Source organism: Triticum dicoccoides, chromosome 6A (genome assembly GCF_002162155.2).
Source record: "Triticum dicoccoides isolate Atlit2015 ecotype Zavitan chromosome 6A, WEW_v2.0, whole genome shotgun sequence".
Classification (NCBI taxonomy): Eukaryota; Viridiplantae; Streptophyta; class Magnoliopsida; order Poales; family Poaceae; genus Triticum; species Triticum dicoccoides.
In genome coordinates, this window is record NC_041390.1 from 66,717,884 (window position 1) to 66,736,672 (window position 18,789).

At 47.0% G+C, this 18,789-nt stretch overlaps 7 non-coding genes across 7 annotated transcripts; all 7 read right to left on the reverse strand.

Annotated features, from left to right (window-relative positions):
• Nucleotides 1-381: 381 nt before the first annotated feature.
• On the reverse strand, nucleotides 382-453 carry LOC119319767. The gene has a single exon (XR_005154624.1). It is a non-coding gene; the product is annotated as a small nucleolar RNA R66 (small nucleolar RNA).
• Nucleotides 454-665: 212 nt separating this feature from the next.
• LOC119319713 lies at nucleotides 666-758 on the reverse strand. The gene has a single exon (XR_005154581.1). It is a non-coding gene; the product is annotated as a small nucleolar RNA SNORD96 family (small nucleolar RNA).
• Nucleotides 759-1,431: 673 nt separating this feature from the next.
• On the reverse strand, nucleotides 1,432-1,517 carry LOC119319721. The gene has a single exon (XR_005154588.1). It is a non-coding gene; the product is annotated as a small nucleolar RNA SNORD24 (small nucleolar RNA).
• A 77-nt stretch (nucleotides 1,518-1,594) lies between these two features.
• On the reverse strand, nucleotides 1,595-1,676 carry LOC119319775. The gene has a single exon (XR_005154631.1). It is a non-coding gene; the product is annotated as a small nucleolar RNA R12 (small nucleolar RNA).
• Nucleotides 1,677-1,790: 114 nt separating this feature from the next.
• On the reverse strand, nucleotides 1,791-1,883 carry LOC119319780. The gene has a single exon (XR_005154634.1). It is a non-coding gene; the product is annotated as a small nucleolar RNA R38 (small nucleolar RNA).
• A 111-nt stretch (nucleotides 1,884-1,994) lies between these two features.
• Nucleotides 1,995-2,128, reverse strand: LOC119319846. Its single transcript, XR_005154667.1, has one exon. It is a non-coding gene; the product is annotated as a small nucleolar RNA snoR80 (small nucleolar RNA).
• A 62-nt stretch (nucleotides 2,129-2,190) lies between these two features.
• On the reverse strand, nucleotides 2,191-2,285 carry LOC119319822. Its single transcript, XR_005154647.1, has one exon. It is a non-coding gene; the product is annotated as a small nucleolar RNA Z157/R69/R10 (small nucleolar RNA).
• Nucleotides 2,286-18,789: the final 16,504 nt, after the last annotated feature.

Here is an 18,789-nt window from a genome sequence, read left to right on the forward strand (position 1 = left end):
AGTTTGATCAGCTTCGACATCATGTACAGTCATCAGGAGCCCAAAACAAGGACAAAATAACCAAAAATAAACACAAACGAACAATATCAGCTACATCGTTGCTTCTGAGCCATCTAGGTGATAATATCTATCTCATCAACACATGAACCAACAAAGGTGATCACAAGGATGCATGAACCAACAATCTGCGATGAACAAACAGACTACGAAAGAAAAATTAAACTGCGGTATCCTCAGCTCTTACATACTCGAGATTTGCAGTAGTTAAGTACCTGATTGATTGTTAAACTGTAAGAAGCAAATGCACCTCCATCAAGCAAAAAAATAATCAATCGAGAGTGAAAAAAGAGGATCAAGGAATAACAGAAGGTTGAATCAGTAGCCCTCAGGGATTATGCTTATGATTTTCATCAAGGAAGAAAACTCAGGTCTCAAAGATGTGCCATCACTGGACTCAAGACCTTAACTGAAAAGGGCAAACTAAAAATCATAAAACATACAATGATAAGCAGGAGCAATTTTGGAGAATGTTATTCGCTGCACCTCACAATTATAAATAGGGGAAGCGACTCAAGATCCCAATAAAGTCGGCCCTGGGAAAAATCGAGACCCATAGATATATAAAACAGAAGGATCAACTAGTCAAAGGGCACTTCAACATAATGTGTCCTCAGAATTGCAGAATGACAGCATGGCCGCCTAGCAACCAATCAGTCCCGAAAGATGGTATGATTTAACAGGTTTTTCATCACAGGACAACCATAAACACACAAAACAAGGTCCACATAGGTCGAACCTACATTATTTTAGGGTTGGACGTCAGAACTGCATGTTTGAAAACATGAAACAAAAGACAACATAGCACAAGAGCGCACCAATCAGACTCAATAATAATAATGACGGAAATGTTGATGTGGCAAGCTGCATTTATATTCATAAACAAAAATGCTAAAAATCTGACATCAGATTCTTTTAGGCATGACAAATCAACCATGTTGCGAAATTTAGTTGGCAAGCACTTTTTCTGTCAAAATCTGACATTTGATGCATTTAGGTCCTATCCAAGATAAAATGAATAAGTTCAGGCGCTTAGTTGTTAACCTTCAACTAAACTCCAGGCATCTTATCTTGGGATTGAAACCGATACTATCTGTGCTGCTTTCAGATTAAGCTTTTCTTTGCCTTTTTATTTTCTCCACACACCATGTTGTTTTGCTGTCAAAGCAAAGCTGTAAAAAGACAGCAGCATTCTCGTATTTCTTCAAACTGCATCTGAAGCAGAAACAGTAACATATTTTCCAACCGTTGAGTGAGCCAGCACAGGACAACTGAGAGGGCATCGTTTAGCGGCAGGGCAGCACACAGCAACTGAAGACTTTACATGTGGGAACTGTACAGAGAACCATCAAAAAAATAAGAAATGATTTCCAGGGCCTCAGAGATCTTGGTGGTTGTGATCGTCAAATGAGGTCGTTGCCCCATCAAGAGTAGCAAATATTTTGAAAACATCACTGGCTCCAAGGAGAACGCGAACAAACATAGCTAAAACAAATAAGAAATAAACGACTGAAGCCACCTAAAGGCAGATTGTAAGACGAGTCAGAAGTAGCTGGTTAAAGATCTCATGTTTATTACAAATCAATGGGAATCCGAATGATTTTCCTCTTCATCCTCACCATCCAAGCCAAATCAAAAGAAAGACAGTTTTCAAACATCAAAACAAACAGAATCTCACAATGAATACAAATTACAGTTTTATAAACTATCATACGACACAAGATGGTGGAAGTAACTGTGTCAGATTGAAAGTATTCTCAGCACCCTTCCGAGGAAGTAAGACAGGGATAACTGTATTTTTACTTGTGATCTCATCATCCACATCGATATTAACCAGTTCGAAAAAACAATAATAATCAAGTGCTCAAACAATCTTCAGGGTCGGCACATTTAGACCCAGAAAGACAAAGAAAAAAAGAAAAAAGGGCACGGCATGTGAATGTATGTGGCGTTTCCAGGATAAGCTGGCACAGAGGACGCCACCAATCAGGATATACCACACATCAGAGAATCGCATGTAGCGTCCGAGACTAATCGCCATGAGGAACACAAATAATCCTCAGGAATTGGTAATGAACGCGCATCAATCAAAAGAAAGAGCTAGAAAAAAAGATGGATTCAATGGGATGAGATCTGGGAGCTCAGACAGCCAAGGGGTTGTCTGCAGATGCCGCTGAAGAGGCGGCATCAGAAACTCTAGTCCACAAATTTGTCATCACCGCTACGACCTCTCATCGACCAACCATCGAAAAGAAGAACATGAAACGAAACCGAATCGAAAACCAGAGCGATGCGCAGGGGAGGAGGGCGGAGCCGCGAGGGGAGGAGGGAGCTATCGGGGTCTGGAGTCTGGATGCGGCGTTGGTGGGGATTTATATTGAGGTCTGGGCTATGGTGTCTAGGGTTCGGCTGCAAATGAGGCGAGCCGACGCATCGGCCTGCTGGGCTGCCACACAAAGGGCTAACGCGGGTTTTGGTGGGCCGGCCGAACGGTAGACCCGTTTCTCTCCCTCTGCTCAAGCCAACTTCTTAAGGGCGGCAGCAACAGCTGTCCAATCGGGTCTTCCCCACTCGGGCTAGCCACGAAGTTTTCCCTCTCGCTAGGGTTTCCTGTTCCTCTCGCCGCCTCTGGCGACGTTGAGAAAAACTCCTTCCCTCGTCGCCGTTCGTCGGGTCTTCCCCATTCGGGCTGATTCAGGGGCAGCCTGGTGCTGCCGCCCGGCCTTGGTGGGGGTCTGAGGGACGCGACGTTAGGGTTTTTCTGCTACTAGGGTTCTACAGCGGGGGCAACAAGATCGATCTGTGAGGTCTCACCAATGGCGCAGAGATCGGGTTCGGCTGCGGATGGAAGCAAGGGTGGCAACCTTGATAGGCTGATGCAGGAGCTCGCCCTGAAGGAGGATGACCTTGATGATGTAGTCTTTGAGGAAGACGACGCACCTCTGGAAGAAAACCTCCGGTGGATGATCTTGGCCCGTGTCCATATGGACAAGTCTTTCAGTACATATTGGTTCTTTCGTAACATGAAGTCAGCCTGGGATCTAGCAAGGGGAGTCAAGATCAAAACCCTAAAAGACAATCTGTTTATCATGCAATTCAATTGTCTAGGGGACTGGGAGAGGGTAACCCAGGGAGGACCGTGGCACTTTCGGGGGAATCCGGTGATCATTGTCTCGTATGATGGCTACTCCAAGCCCACATCCATAGAGCTCTTTAAATTTGAGATATGGGCAAGAATCATTGATCTCCCAATTGCATACCATGGAAAAGTGAAGGCGCTGACTGCTAAGATCGGGGAGTTTGTTGACTCAGAACCATCTTCCTTCGACTTTGAAGGGAATTTTTACAGGGTGAGAATCCGTCTCGATGTTCGCAACCAACTAAAGAAGGCAACCTCCATAGTTCGTGGGGGACAGAGGGAGATCTTTGCGGTGAAATACGAAAGGCTCCCGGACTGGTGTCAGGTATGCGGCATGATGGGACATGAGTTTAAAGAACACGGAGACGGTGTGCATCCCCCCTCGGCCTTAGTATTCAAGAACCTAAGGGCGCCGGCAACGACTGCATGGGGAACGAGACGCCGTAACAATGGCAAGAAACAGTCAAACCAAGGTGGAGGAGGAGAAAGCTCGGATCTGGAAAAGGATAGGAGTGCAATGGAGGGGGAGGATTTGGACATGGAGAAATCTGACCAGAATCGGAAGCGCTCCTCTGATGAAGCTGCGGCTGCTGCCATGACAATGGCATCCAAGGGAAGCCTGGAGCTTGTGCCATTAGCAAACCAGAAAGGAGGAGCGGGTGTGGCCCCAATGAGCCCGCCACCAAAGCAAGATCCCAAGCGATCTAGAGTGATGCGGCAGTCAGAGAAGGGGGCAAACACAGGGTTGAGGAAGAACCAGGTGGCACCCAAAAACCAAGATGCAACATCGGCGGCCTCCTTGTCGGAGGACCGCCGAGCACAATGAATCTGTTAAGCTGGAACTGCCGGGGATTAGGCAACGCCCTGACAGTTCAAGAATTGCGCGAACTCACGTTAAACTTTGCCCCTAGAGTACTTTGTATTTTGGAAACACAAATTAGCCAAGAGAGAGCTGAAAGTTTAGCAAGTACTCTAGGATATGATTGTTCTTTTGCTGTTGGATCCACCGGTCGGAGCGGTGGCTTAGTTTTGTACTGGAACAATGAAATAAATTGTGAAATTTTGGGTTACTCGCAGTATCACATATATGTCAAGGTGACGGGTCTGGGAGGGACCCCGTGGAGGCTCTCGTGTTTCTATGGAGAAGCCCAGACACACCTAAGACACAGAACTTGGGACACAATGAAGAACCTGGCGTCGCTACAATATATGTCGTGGGCATGTTTAGGCGACTTCAACGAGGTCCTTCGATATAATGAGCATGATGGTGTTGGTCAGAGAAGCTAAACGCAAATACAAGGCTTCCGAGATGCAGTAGATGTTTGCGGCCTGATTGATCTTGGCTTCCAAGGTCAGAAGTGGACGTTTGAAACAAAAGTTACAGGAGGTACGTACACGAGGGTGAGGCTTGACAGAGCGCTCGGATCTGCCGAGTGGTGTGCACAATTCCCGTTGGCAGTGGTAGAACATCTTACTGCTGCAACATCGGATCACTCTCCTATTATGCTGAAGCTTGACCCTTCTGCTAGAGGGCCGGTGAAAGAGAGACTGTTCCGGTATGAATGCATGTGGGACACGCATCCCGATTTGATCTCCACCGTCCAGAATGCATGGGAGGCCAACGGCCCTAACCTGACAGCGGCTGAGGTGCGAGTGAACCTAGAAGCGCTGTCTAACAACTTAGGTGAGTGGAGCAAATCTACCTTTGGCAATGTCAAGGCTGAGATCAGGAAACTAAAGAAGGACCTACAAAGACTAAGGAGTGATCCTCTACGGGTTGGCCCGAGCCATGTTGAGATCAAGGTTAATGATCGTCTTATTGAGCTATATCTGTGTGAGGAAGTTATGTGGCGTCAGCGGTCAAGGGTGGAATGGCTCTCTGCTGGTGACCGGAATACGCATTTCTTCCATCTTCGGGCCTCTATGAGACGATGGAAAAACCTGATTAAAGCCCTCCAGAAACATGATGGACAATTAACAGAGGAACTTACGGAGATGTAGCAACTTGCGCAAGAGTTTTATAAAAATCTTTACACCTCTGAGGGAGTGGAAGGAGTAGATGATGTTCTCCAACATGTACCCTCGAAGGTAACAGCCGCTATGAATGAGTCACTCATGGCACCATACAAGGAGGAAGAAGTAAAGAAGGCGATGTTCCAAATGTTCCCTTCAAAAGCGCCCGGCCCCAATGCGTTTCCGGCACACTTTTTTTAGCGCCACTGGGATGTATGCGGAGCCTCGGTCACGAGGGCGGTTTTGAGCATTGTCAGGGGTGAGGAGAGCCCGGCCTGTGTCAATGACACAGTGTTGGTTTTAATTCCAAAGGTATCGAATCCCACTTTGTTATCTCAATTCCGGCCAATAAGTCTATGCAATGTCTTTTATAAAATAGCTTCGAAGGTACTAGCCAACCGTTTGAAGTCAATACTCCCAGACATTATATCAGAAGAGCAGTCCGCTTTTGTTCCAGGAAGGCTTATCACTGACAACATAATTTCAGCTTATGAGTGTTTGCGTTTCATGAAGAGAAACCGGTTAAGAAACAACAACCACTGTGCGCTTAAGCTCGATATGATGAAGGCGTATGATATGGTGGAATGGAATTATTTGGAAGCAATCATGAGGAAGTTGGGGTTTGCTGCACCATGGGTATCCATTGTCATGAACATGGTCAGGACCGTCTCTTTCTCTATCTTGTTTAATGGGAGCAAATTGGAAGAGTTCAAGCCAACACGAGGTATCCGTCAGGAAGATCCAATCTCTCCATATCTTTTCTTGCTAGCAGCAGAGGGCCTTTCGTGCCTCTTAAAATCTCATAGTGAATCATCCCAGCTCAGCGGCATTAAGGTGGCGCCATCGGCACCGTCGGTGAACCATCTTTTATTCGCGGATGATAGCCTGTTGTTTCTCAAGGCGAGTGTAGATGGGGCAGATGAGGTGTCACACCTTTTGGATACATATTGCAGGGCTTCGGGCCAACGCATTAACAGGGATAAGTCTTCTATTTTCTTTAGTAAGGGATGCCCTCAGATTGTGAGAGATGCAGTCAAGGGGCGTCTACATGTTCCAAACGAGTCTCTAAGTGACAGATACCTGGGCATGCCCACAGATGTGGGACACTTGAAGAGAGGCACGTTTAAATACTTGAGCGACCGCGTCTGGGACAAGGTGAAAGGCTGGATGGGGAAGTGTTTATCAGCTGGGGGCAAGGAGGTACTTATCAAGTCAGTGGCCCAGGCTATCCCTGTTTACTCAATGTCATGCTTTAAGCTGCCAAGAGGACTGTGTGATCACATTAATTCTATCATTAGAAAATTTTGGTGGGGCTGCAAGCAAGGACAGAGGAAGCCATCCTGGGTTTCATGGGAGGTCATGACAAGGCCAAAGTACCTGGGAAGCCTAGGATTCAGAGATCTGAAACTTTTTAACCTCGCATTGTTGGCGAGACAAGCCTGGAGGGTGCTGCAAGATCCCTCGACCTTGAGTGCCAGAATCCTGAAAGCATCATACTATCCAACAACAGATTTGCTTAGTGCTGAACTTGGCTCAAGGCCATCACAGATTTGGCGTGCGATTTTGGAGGGACGAGATATTCTGAAACAGGGTATAATCCGAAGAATAGGTAATGGGCAGTCGACCAATATATGGACACACAATTGGCTACCGAAGGAAGGTTCGCTCCGACCTATCACCTGTCTGATTCCGGATCCACCTCAACTTGTTTCGGACCTGCTTACTCCAGCAACGGCATCATGGAACGTTGACTTCGTTCGTTCTCTATTTCTCCCAACCGATGCGGAGGCGGTACTGAAAATTCCTGTGTGCACAAGCAATGTTGATGATTTTTGGTCATGGCACCCTGATTCTAAAGGAAGGTTCACCGCCAGTTCAGCGTACAAATTCATTATCAAGACAAAGATAACAAGAGAGAATTGGCTTGAGGGTAGAGGCGGGTCATCTAGCTCGGACCGAGAAGAGAAGGATTGGTGCAAACTTTGGTCGTTGACCGTCCCATCAAAGATCAGAGTGTTCTTGTGGCGTCTTGCACGCCACTCTTTGCCTACAACAGATGTCCTCAACAAGAGAAATATGTCAACGCGAGATGCGTGTCCACTTTGCGGCTCTCCTGACTCATGGCGCCATGCACTCGTCGCCTGCACATCAGCGAGGTGCACGTGGGCACTATCTAATCCGGAGCCGGTGGCTAGGATGGCAGAGAACACCGAACCCCGAGCGAAGAACTGGATCTTCCAGCTTCATGAGGTTCTTGAGCACAAGCTGTTCACAAAGATGGTCGTAACTTTATGGGCAGTATGGTATGCAAGGAGGCAGGCGATACACGAAGGAATATTTCAATCACCCATGCAGACCCATTCTTTTGTGGAGTCCTATCTCCGCGAGCTGGAGCAAGTCAGGGAAAAAACACCCCCTCGGGTTTCTGCTACACCTATGAGGGAAGTTGAACAAAGATGGATAGCCTCACCACCGGGGTTGGTAAAGTTCAACGTCGATGGAGCGGTGGCAAGGCGTAGCCGTGGTGGGGCGGTTGCCGCAGTATGCCGAGACCACACGGGTCTATACCTAGGATCATCGGTGGTGGTTTATAATGGAGTTTTTAATCTGACTATCTTGGAAACTTATGCGTGCAGGGAAGCTATGGCACTTGCTAGTGACCTGCAAGTGTCACATATGATAATAGCATGGGATTGCCAAGGGGTGGTCAATGACATCAACCAAGGAACAGGGGGACCGCACTCTGCGATCAACCAGGAGATTTTGGAGCGTAGAAATATGTTCACTTCTGTTTCTTTTGTTCATGAGCGGAGAAATTTTAATTTCGAGGCTCACAATCTTGCCAAATTAGCTTGTAATCTTCAGTCTGGTAGATATCTTTGGTTGGTCAACCCTTATGATCAACGTGTTGTACCAATGAACATTATCGATAATCAATAAAGTGGCGAGATTCCTCAAAAAAAAAGCCAACTTCTTAATGTGTTTCTAAAATAAAAAACTCCTTAATGTTAACCCCAAAAAAACAAATGATAACCATCACACATATCTGACATTTTTTACAACTAAAATTGTCATACAAAAAATCCTAAAAAAGACTAAAACTTGTCATCCAAACAGAAAATTATCATGCTTCACAACTAAAATTGCCATCATTGGATAATAAACTTGCCATAAAAAACGTCAGGGGGGAGTTGTTTCGTGCCACACGTGTGGCACTTTATCAGGGTCCCTAAAAAATCGACTCCCGGTTATCCTACACTCTTTTTTCACGAGGTAGAACACTTGTATTACTCAATCACAATAGAATAATAATCATCATTGTTCAACTCAATGGCATCAGAGGACCAGACCCCAACCATGTCCCAAGCTTTCCAATGTACCTTATGTCGTCCCTTGCTTGAACAAAAATAAAAAATTCTAACCATCCTCGGAAGATCATCACACACCAAGTAGGGAATTTTAAATACACCCATAATATACTTAGGTTGCGCTTGCAGATCAGATTAGATGAGGACCTCCCTTCCCGATCTATATTATCCTAAGATCTTGAAGAAATAGCATCTTTACACTTACAACGACAAAAGGTTCGCACAACAAATATCTCCGTGTATGTCTGGAAATCAATATGGATGTCCAGACCCTGTTGTTGATCATTGACCGGAAGGTGTTTCTGATCATGTTTGCATGTTACCGAACCTGCAAGGTCACACGCTTAACGGACAGTGGTTTGATAAAGTACTAGGATGTATAAAGAGCATGAGAGAAATGCATCGAAAATGTTCTAGATAATACTGGAAGTGTCTCGGGAGGTTATAGAAATGTTCTTGTAAAACCGGGAATGTCCCGGAGATACCCTGGAAGGTTCTGAAACATTCCAAAAGGTTCCAAATGGCCATACCCCCTTGGCTGGTCCAAGTGGTGCACTCTCTTCCAGACTTGGAGGACAAGCAATGCGTGCGGCCTGGGTTTGGGAGGGTATCCCTCCCTGGTCCATGGGCCCTAAGAGGGCAACCCTCCTCCAAGGCTATGCCCCCTTGGTCACTATAAATAAAGAGGAGAGGCAGCCCTCCAAACACAAAAGTTTTCAGGCTGGGCTCTCTCTCTCTCTCTCTCTCTCCACGCCGCCAGGTTGCTCCACCTCTAGCCCTCCGGTTGCTCTTCGTCCTAGATGACAAAGTGATGCCGAACATTGGCATGGTAAGTGTGAATACCGTAGAGGGATTGTACGTTTGATTCTTGACCGAGAAAAATCTCATGATTGGGAGGTATAACCTAACTGTGGGAATATGTAAATATTCACCAACATCTACTTCTCTGTTGTGTTCTTGTTGGCAAGATTGATCTATCTCTTGCATCTTCATAGTGATCCTCGGTGTGTATGTATAGTAAAAAAATTGTTTTATACTATGTTCCCGAACACAAATTCCACATGTATATTACTTCGTAATTAAAATTGCAACAAAACTAAAAAAAGTGCTAGGTTGGTACTATTTTTTTAAGGAGGATAAGCCCCCGACCAGGTTGTTACAATGAAACATCGGCAATTTAATGTGTACCGCTGAGAAGATCACATATGTTGGTTGAGGAGTCGCCTTTTACTAAATATGAAATTGACATTGTATTTAAGGAACTCCCTCTTCACAAAGCCCTTGGTCCAGATGGATTTAACATAAACTTTGTCAAGCACAACTAGGATATTATTGCTCATGACTTCTATGCTCTAATTGAAGACTATTTTCATGGCAGAATCAATCTACAAAGTATCAATTCCTCCTACATTACACTCATCCCCAAGATGGACTCCCTATTTTGCAATGATCCCATGCCTATTTCTGTGTTAAACTTCTCAATCAGGATAATCACCAAGCTTCTGGCAAATAGGTTACAAAAGGTTATTCTAACCATTGTGCACACCAATGACCAATCAATATCGCATTGTGAAAAATAGATCCATGCAGGATTTCTTGGCCTCGACTTATGAATACACATATCAATACCATTTCTTTGGAAAGGAGTTTCTTATTTTTGAAACTTGACTTTGAGAAGGCCTTTTACTTGATTGAGCACCAAACTACCAAGGAGACTTAAATTCTAGAGGGTTTGGACCTAGATGGATCATGTGGATGGACATGATCTTCTTACTTGGGCCTTCCGCTGAGTCTGACCAAACCAAAAAATGGAAGATTTTATCTCTGTTCTGAAAAGAATTGGCAAAAGGTTGGCTAGCTACTACACTCTGCTATCATATGGAGACAATATGATCCTTATCAAATATGTGTTTTCTAGTCTACCAAAAAAATTCATGAGCACTTTGGCTCTGCCTGCTGGTGTCTTGGAGCAAATAAACAAATATTTAAGGCATTGTTTTTGGAGAAAGTATGGAATGGAGGACAAAGGCTCTACTCTCATTACCTTAGACAAAGTTTGCCTCCCCAAAGATCAAGGAGGGCTAGTAGTTTTAGATGTTGCAACTCACAATAAGTGTCTCCTAATGAAACATCTACGCAAAAATTTCAATTGTGACAATCTACCTTGGGTGAAGTTTATATGGAATTTATACTAAACTGAAGGACTTGTCACTGACAAACCAATGAGATCGTTATGGTGGAAGAGCATCGACAGGTTAATACATGAATTCAAACAGGTGGCTAAAGGAATCATAGGGAAGGGTAATACCATCTTATTCTGGAAGGATTATTGGGCAGAGGGAAAATCAAAGAGCTTTTTAATCTACCTAATTATACATGTTATTCAAACATGTAACTTTGCATGTAGATATAACATACAAAAACATTTGACATAAAAAATAGTTTTTTAATCTATCTGACTTCACTATTCATCTAGGAGCATATTAGTTTGTGAGGCAAAAAGCAGCCCCTAAACAAAAGGCAGACATGTGAGGTCAATGATGGTTTCGGTCGAGGTTTCATTTCCATTCTTATGATGGTATTGGCCACATTAGGAGACCAAGAGCGTCTTGAGATTGAATTGAGTGCAAGATAATTTTAGCACCTTGTTGGATGCATGCTCGAGTGCTTGGCGAGAGCATATGAGATGCCAAGAGGGTGAAGAGTGACATCACCATCTTGAGTTGCATTCTATTGAGTATGAAGAAGATAGAGAGGAGTAGAGGTTAGGAGGTGAACTTGTGGCATCGGAAGACGAGGGAGACGACAAGACGATGCTAACCATTTGATATTCAGCCACAATCCCTCAATATCGCCCCTTATTGTTAATTTGACCCCGTGTCGCCTCCATGGCAATATCTTGTTGAGGTTGCGCCTAGCAAACTTCCTCAACTGCGGTATCCCGTTGAGGGTGCAGTTGGCATCACACCGTCGGATGGCCTCCTCGACGACAACTTGGATCATGGCAGCCTATTTTGCAGCGCACCACGCACGCCCAACTTGACAGTCTGCTCCATGGCAGCACCTCGGCAACGCGGGTCGGCAGTGGGGGCATGGAGACAGTTACCACAAGGTTATCCGAATGCACCGGTTCTCGAACAACACCTTCAAAAATATTGGCAAGGTTACCCATTGACCTGTTCGTTCATAAAACATAGTCTTTTGATCATTTTAGAAGATGTGTGACCTACTCACCTCACAAGAGTTGTGTGACTATAAATCATACACATTGAAGGTTGTCATCATTTGTGAAGACCTTTACGTAGAAAAACATCATGTGAAATTGATTTGAGGTTAATGTTTTCAACAACTACGCCCTGCAAGACCAAACAATTTATATAGCATCGCCATCTTATAGAGGGAAGCGCATTCTTTCCATCCTCCGCGAGTCATTCAACACCTTTCGCTCATATATAAATTGTCGGCAGATGCAGCACAAGAAAAAAAAAGGCATATCCCTAAACGGGTGTGTTCTCTCGGTGCTTCAGATTTTGGAGTGGTCGGAGGTTCAACATCTCATCCTCCAGTTCTTGGCAAAATCATCCGAGAAAATGGAAAAGGAAGCTAAAGATCAGCTTGAGAATAGTAGGCGTCGGGAAGAGAATACTTGGTGAGACGCGAAGACTCTGTACTGAACTGTCCGTTGTAGCACCTGGCTGATTTGCCAACTGGAAGCTAATATGTGGTAAGTCAAGCTGATTTGCCACAAACCGAAAGAGTTGGGATGAAATAAAGTACCAACGAGGTCAAACGAACAACACAACAACGAAAGGTTTGCAGAAAAATGATCTAGAGAGCAGGTCTACAGTTTAGGGGATAAAAGAAAAGCTATAGCTAGGAGAAGCTGCAAAGTCTGTGTATTAATTTTGAAGGAATGCAAAGAGAGCCTTAGCTCAGTGATTACGCATGCGATCGTGCAGCCTAACCATTCTGGTTCAATTCTTAGAATTGACAAGTGATGCACAAGTGATACTTGTATTGAAAAGGTTGTTTGCATCCCTAATTGGTGCAGAGGCCGGAAAGTGAAATTCTCTCCCAATTTTAAGACTTGAACAAGGGATGACTCGCGCTCGCGTCGCCTCCTCCAGACTGACCGAGGCCGCTAACCCTAGCCCCCCTCCCTCCCCTCTCCCCTCGCTGTCCCTAGAGGAGGCTGCCGAGAAAGCCCGTGCAAAGTCAGTGAAAGGAACAACAGGGATCTCGGGTCCCGCATCCGTGGCGTGGCACAACGGCATGAGATCTTCCTACAGCGGATGCTCCTCCCGGCGGTGAGGCGTCGCTCCGGTGATAATGTGGGGATGTCGGACTCGACGGAGATCTACAACGCAAGAGCGGCTTCGGACACGGCAGCAATGGTTGCCCCTCCGTCCGAGATGGCGGCCCAGGAGATGGCTTCATGTGGCGGTGGATCAAGGGATCCAGTACCCGGGTTCGACGGAGGCATGTGGCGGCTGGAGCTTTCTCCGGCGTCGATTGTGCTTTGATGTGGGAGATCTGCAGCCCTTTGGGGTTTGCGGATCGGAAGCCAGCTGTGGGTTCAGGGAGGTGCGGCCATCGGTGAAAACCACGCCGACTTCAGTCATGGCATAATACTCGAAGAGCATGTCCTCATTAGACCTTATACTACTATCTATGTTTTCCTTGCAGTTAACAAGTTTTTATGGACACTTGTGCTATTCTTAGCAGGCGTGCTTAAATATTTTCACAAGATGTATCAGTTTGTCAGTCTAACTCTTGCATATGGTTATTTCGCAGAAAAAAACTCTTGCATATGGTTTGTGTGCAGTTCTGATTTCTTCTATTTTAATGTCCACAAATGCTTATAATATAGTTTGTCTGGTCCAAACTAGATGTTGCAATGGTTTGTGTGCAGTTCTTAAAAAAAAAATTACACCCCGACTTATATGAGTCTGCTAGAAACTCAAGGCCTGTCCTTTTGTTGGAGAATGCAAAGTCCTTGATAAAATCGCCTGATATCTTCCATTTTAGTTGCAACAAATTCTTAATAATTTTCGCTGACCACGTAAAAAGTCACATGGCTGTACTCATCACGAACACTGCTTTCAGCAAATTTCCACTTTCAAACTTTTGATTTCATATTATCATCAAAAGTGATGGTTAAAGTTTTGTTTCTTTATGCTGTGCGGATTATAAAAAATTTGACTTATGTTTTTAAGGTTAGTGTCAACGTATTTTCCAATGACTCCCCCACAAGCCATATTCCCGTCATGACAAATAATATTTTGAATTATCTGATAAGGCATGTTGTTCAGTATTTGCCCTAAGGCGGGTCATGTAGCTTTTACTTAGATCAGAGCAAGAAACTCTTTTTTAAAGGAACACAATTGCTGCATTCCATTAAACTGAAAAGCTGGACAAATCCTCAACGCACAGGATTCACTACAAACTGAGGTAGATGACCAACTCACACAACCTGGTTCCCCTGATAGAGCGCCTCACACAGCAGGTTCATGGGCTACAGTTTAAACAAGACCTCACACATACAGAAATTTTTACATCGCCATATGCAACACACAACATATATGAGCTACTAACCTCGATGTTTCACTTTTACTCGACATGTTGGTAAGCTAGCTGATCTTGTAGCTTTTACTTGGATAAGAGCAAGGAAGTTTGTTTTTTTCCGAAAAAGGGGAGCTTCCCGCCTCTGCATCAGAACAGTGCATACGACCATATTTATTAATAAGCAAATAGGTTCAACACAAGTCTTGATGTGTCAAACAAAAGAACAAAAAAAATGCTTATAAAGAGCAGAAAAATAAAAGTAAAGCCACAACCGACTGGCATAAGAAAGATATGAAAACTAATTGCCTATCCTATTACATAACCGCCATCCAAACTGGTTGAAAATAGCTCGAGGTATCATCTCCCATCGGATAGATTCAGTAACCATACGCTCCCTGGCCTCCATCAGAGTAAGTAGCGACCACATACGGATCAAAGCAGTGGCTCAGAAAATAACCTGCAAAAAATAAATATTTGTTGTTCTGTAGAAGACCAAATTATTTCTGCAGTTCCAGACTACCCATAATAAAGCACATACTCCTACACGAATGTGACCCGCTGTTTTAGAATCTATCCTGTCAAGCCACATCCCAAATAAAGTGTTGATAGTATTCGGAGTAATATTAAAGGCTATGTGAACCGTTCGCCATATTTTTTTTGCCAACGGGCAGTCAAGAAACAGGTGTTTGATGGATTCATTCCGATCACAAAAACTACATCTTGTAGATCCTATCCAGTTACGTTTTGCCAAGTTGTCCTAATTAAAATGACTTGTTTGTGTACAAACCACATAAACACGTTAACTTTCAAAGGTACTTTGACTTTCCAAACATGTTTCGAACTAGGAATAGAGCTAGAATTGATAACATCGAGATACATGGATTTAACAATGTTGGCGTCCTAGGAACGGGGGTCCCCAGACTTGCCTGCCTGCGGCCCACGACGTGGCTCCGTCAGCGGCCCCGTACGGCCCATCTTCACCAGCAAACACTCAAGGCCTTCGCGAGGGGCCGAGCCTTGCGAGGCGGATGACGTGAGACCTCCTCGGGGGCGGCCTCACCAGGCCGACCCGCGAGGGGCGGAGAGATCAAGGCAAGCGACACCTCGCGAGGTTCCTGTGACGCAAGCCGTGACGACCAAGGCCAGGCAGGCGCCAGCGCATAGTGTCCTCGTTTCCTCTTTGGTGCTAAAGAGGCAAGCGCAGGCGAGGAGTCCCGAGGCCTCAGGCAAAGGTTTCCATATCGGTGCAACGAGACCAAGACCAGCAGGACGACATGATGGAGGTCACCGTGGAGCCCAGAACAACGTCACCACCAGAGCCTTTGGCAGCCGAAGACCATCTTTTGTCAGGATAGCTTGTACTAGCTGTCCCCCTTCAAATTGGCCGTTGTGGGATACCTTCCCGCCTAATATTTGGGAAGAGGACCTGGGCCTCTATATATAGGACTAGCCACCACCGTAGGCGGGGGATCATCTCATCTTGGACCGGATCCATTCCACCAAGACCACCACACAAACCCACCAAGCACAAGAGCACCTCTCCTTAGGAGGCTGTTCTTCCCTTATAACTGTTCATCCTTCGCTCAAGAGGCAATCCATCACACCACACTAGAGTAGGGTATTACACCATATTGGTGGCCCGAACTAGTATAAATCTTGTGTCTCTTTGTTTTGCGAGTTCGACGTGCTGAGCCTTGAGATCGCGGTGAGGGCGTGAGCTAGAGGGGGGAGAGATCTTCGCGCGCACCTCAGTGTTCGAACCTCAAGGGTTTTGCCGGGACCTGAAATCTGACATTTGGCGTGCCAGGTTGGGGTGCGCCAAAGCTTTCCTTCCGCTGATCCGTGTTCCACCGCTCCAACGCATCCATGTCAGACGCACGCCGAGCCCGCGCCGAGCGCCGTGCCGCCCTTGTCGCCCATGTCGCTCAGACAGCCCCTGTCGGCGGGCTTCCCCGTCGTTCTCCATCTCCTGTTGCCAACGCTGCTATCGGCCCGGCGGCAAACGAGCAGCAAGCGTCCTCACTGCACCCCTCCGTGCGGCGGGACGGTCGCACCGCCTCCTCATCGCTGACTCCGGCCGTCTCATCGTTTCACGCTCGCCGCGCACCCACGGACATGCAGGCTACGCTGCTCATGGCGCGCAAGCTCCTGCGCTACCGCCCGGTCGACGACCTCTACGAGGACTGGTTAGACCGCATTGCCGAGCTCATCAGCGCCGCTGGGGGCTCTCCTGCACCATCCCTCTCGCTGCCTCGCCCACCTCCAGCCGCGGGCAACGTAGCTCACGGAGCGCCTCCGCCGCCTCCGCATCAAGACGGCGCCCTTGCCCCGAGACGCGCAGCTCACGAAGCGCCATCGCCCCCTTCGTGTCAAGATGATGTCCTCGCCCCAAGAGGCACGGTCCCGCGGGATGACCCGCCATGCCGTGTGCCCGCACATGAAGAAGGAAGCTGCCAAGAGGTTCCTCGGCCGCAAGAAAACGCTCCAGTGCTCCCGGCGCCGTGACAAAACCACGTGCCACCCGTGGCGGTGGTGCGCGGACATCAAGGGCAGGCTCCGCCCCTGTAGAGGGCCCTGGTGGCCACCGCAGGTTGCCGCGCCTTCGCTCCCGAGCTCCGCACCGTTGTTTGGCTAGGCAAGTTCAAGCCGGATCTGCCTCCGCGCTATGACGACACCCCGACCCTGCGGAGTTCCTGCAGCTCTACGAGCTGAGCATCGAGGCGGCCAACGGCGACGAAAAGGTCATGGTGAACTGGTTTCCCATGGCTCTCAAGGATGGCGCCCGCTCATGGCTCCTGAACCTGCCTGCGAGATCGATCTCCTCCTGGGGTGAGATGCGCGACCGCTTCATCGCCAACTTCCAGGGCACTCGCGACCGTCCTCCGGCCGCGGGTGACCCGCGCCGCATCAAACAACAGCCGAGAGAGACTCTGTAGAAGTACATCCAGCGCTTCAACAGCGTCCACCTCAAGATCCCCAAGGTGACGGACGAAGCCATCATCTCAGCGTTCTCCGATGGCGTCCGCGACATCAAGATGAAGGAGGAGCTCGCCATCCACGAGGAGCTGTGCATGACTCTAGAGTTGTTCAACATAGCGACCAAGTGCGCAAGAGCTGAGGAAGGGCGTCTCTCCCTCCTCGAGCTCCCTGCTGCCGAACCAGAAGAGAAGAAGGCCAAGGTCAAGGACGTGAAGTGCAAGGGAGTGGCCGTACTCGCGGCAGAGCCGGACATGAAGCACGGCCGGGACCACCCCGAGTCGTCCAAGGGCAGCCGTCCGTTCTGCGCCTTCCACAACATACACAGCCACAACACCAACGATTGTCAAGAGCTCAGGGCCATCCGAGATGGATGCTTCGGTCGACGCCCCGAGCGCAATGACCGGGGCTACGACCGGGGAGGAGGACGAGTTGGAGGACGCTGGGACAACCGCGGCCCACGCCAGGAGTGACGCGACCGGCCTCGTGAGGACCACTGGCAGGAGCAGCCTCATGAGGGCACCTGGCGCGACCAGCCTCGTGAGGACCATTGATACGTCCATTTTGCATCATGCTTTTATATTGATATTTATCACATTATGGACTGTTATTTCACTTTATGTCACAATACTTATGGCTATTCTCTCTTATTTTACAAGGTTTACATAAGGAGGGAGAATGCCGGTGATATGTCTCCAACGTATCTATAATTTTTGATTGCTCCATGCTATATTATCTACTGTTTTGGACTATATTGGGCTTTATTTTCCACTTTTATATTATTTTTGGGACTAACCTATTAACCAGAGGCCCAGCCCAGAATTGCTATTTTTTGCCTATTTCAGTGTTTCGGATAAACAGAATATCAAACGGAGTCCAAACGGAATAAAATCTTCGGAAACGTGATTTTCTCACCGAACGTGATCCAGGAGACTTGGACCCTAGTGCAAGGGATCAAAGAGGTGGTCACGAGGGTGGGGGGAGCCCCCCTAGGGCGCGCCCCCTGCCTCGTGGGCCCCTCGGTGCTCCATCGACGTACTCCTTCCTCCTATATATACACACGTACCCCCAAACGATCAGAACAGGAGCCAAAAACCTAATTCCACCGCCGCAACTTTCTTTATCCACGAGATCCCATCTTGGGGCCTGTTCCGGAGCTCCGCCGAAAGAGGGCCGTCATCACGGAGGGCTTCTACATCATCCTAGCCCCTCCGATGAAGTGTGAGTAGTTTACCTCAAACCTTCGGGTCCATAGTTAGTAGCTAGATGGCTTCTTCTCTCTCTTTGAATCTCAATACAAAGTTCTCCCCCTCTCTTGTGGAGATCTATTCGATGTAATCTTCTTTTTGCGGTGTGTTTGTTGAGACCGATGAATTGTGGGTTTATGATCAAGTCTATCTATGAATAATATTTGAATCTTCTCTGAATTCTTTTATGCATGATTGGTTATCTTTGTAAGTCTCTTCGAATTATCCATTTGGTTTGGCCAACTAGATTGGTAGTTCTTTCCATGGGAGAAGTGCTTAGCTTTGGGTTCGATCTTGCGGTGTCCTTACCCAGTGACAGAAGGGGCAGCAAGGCACGTATTGTATCGTTGCCATAGAGGATAACAAGATGGGGTTTATTTCATATTGCATGAATTTATCTCTCTACATCATGCCATCTTGCTTA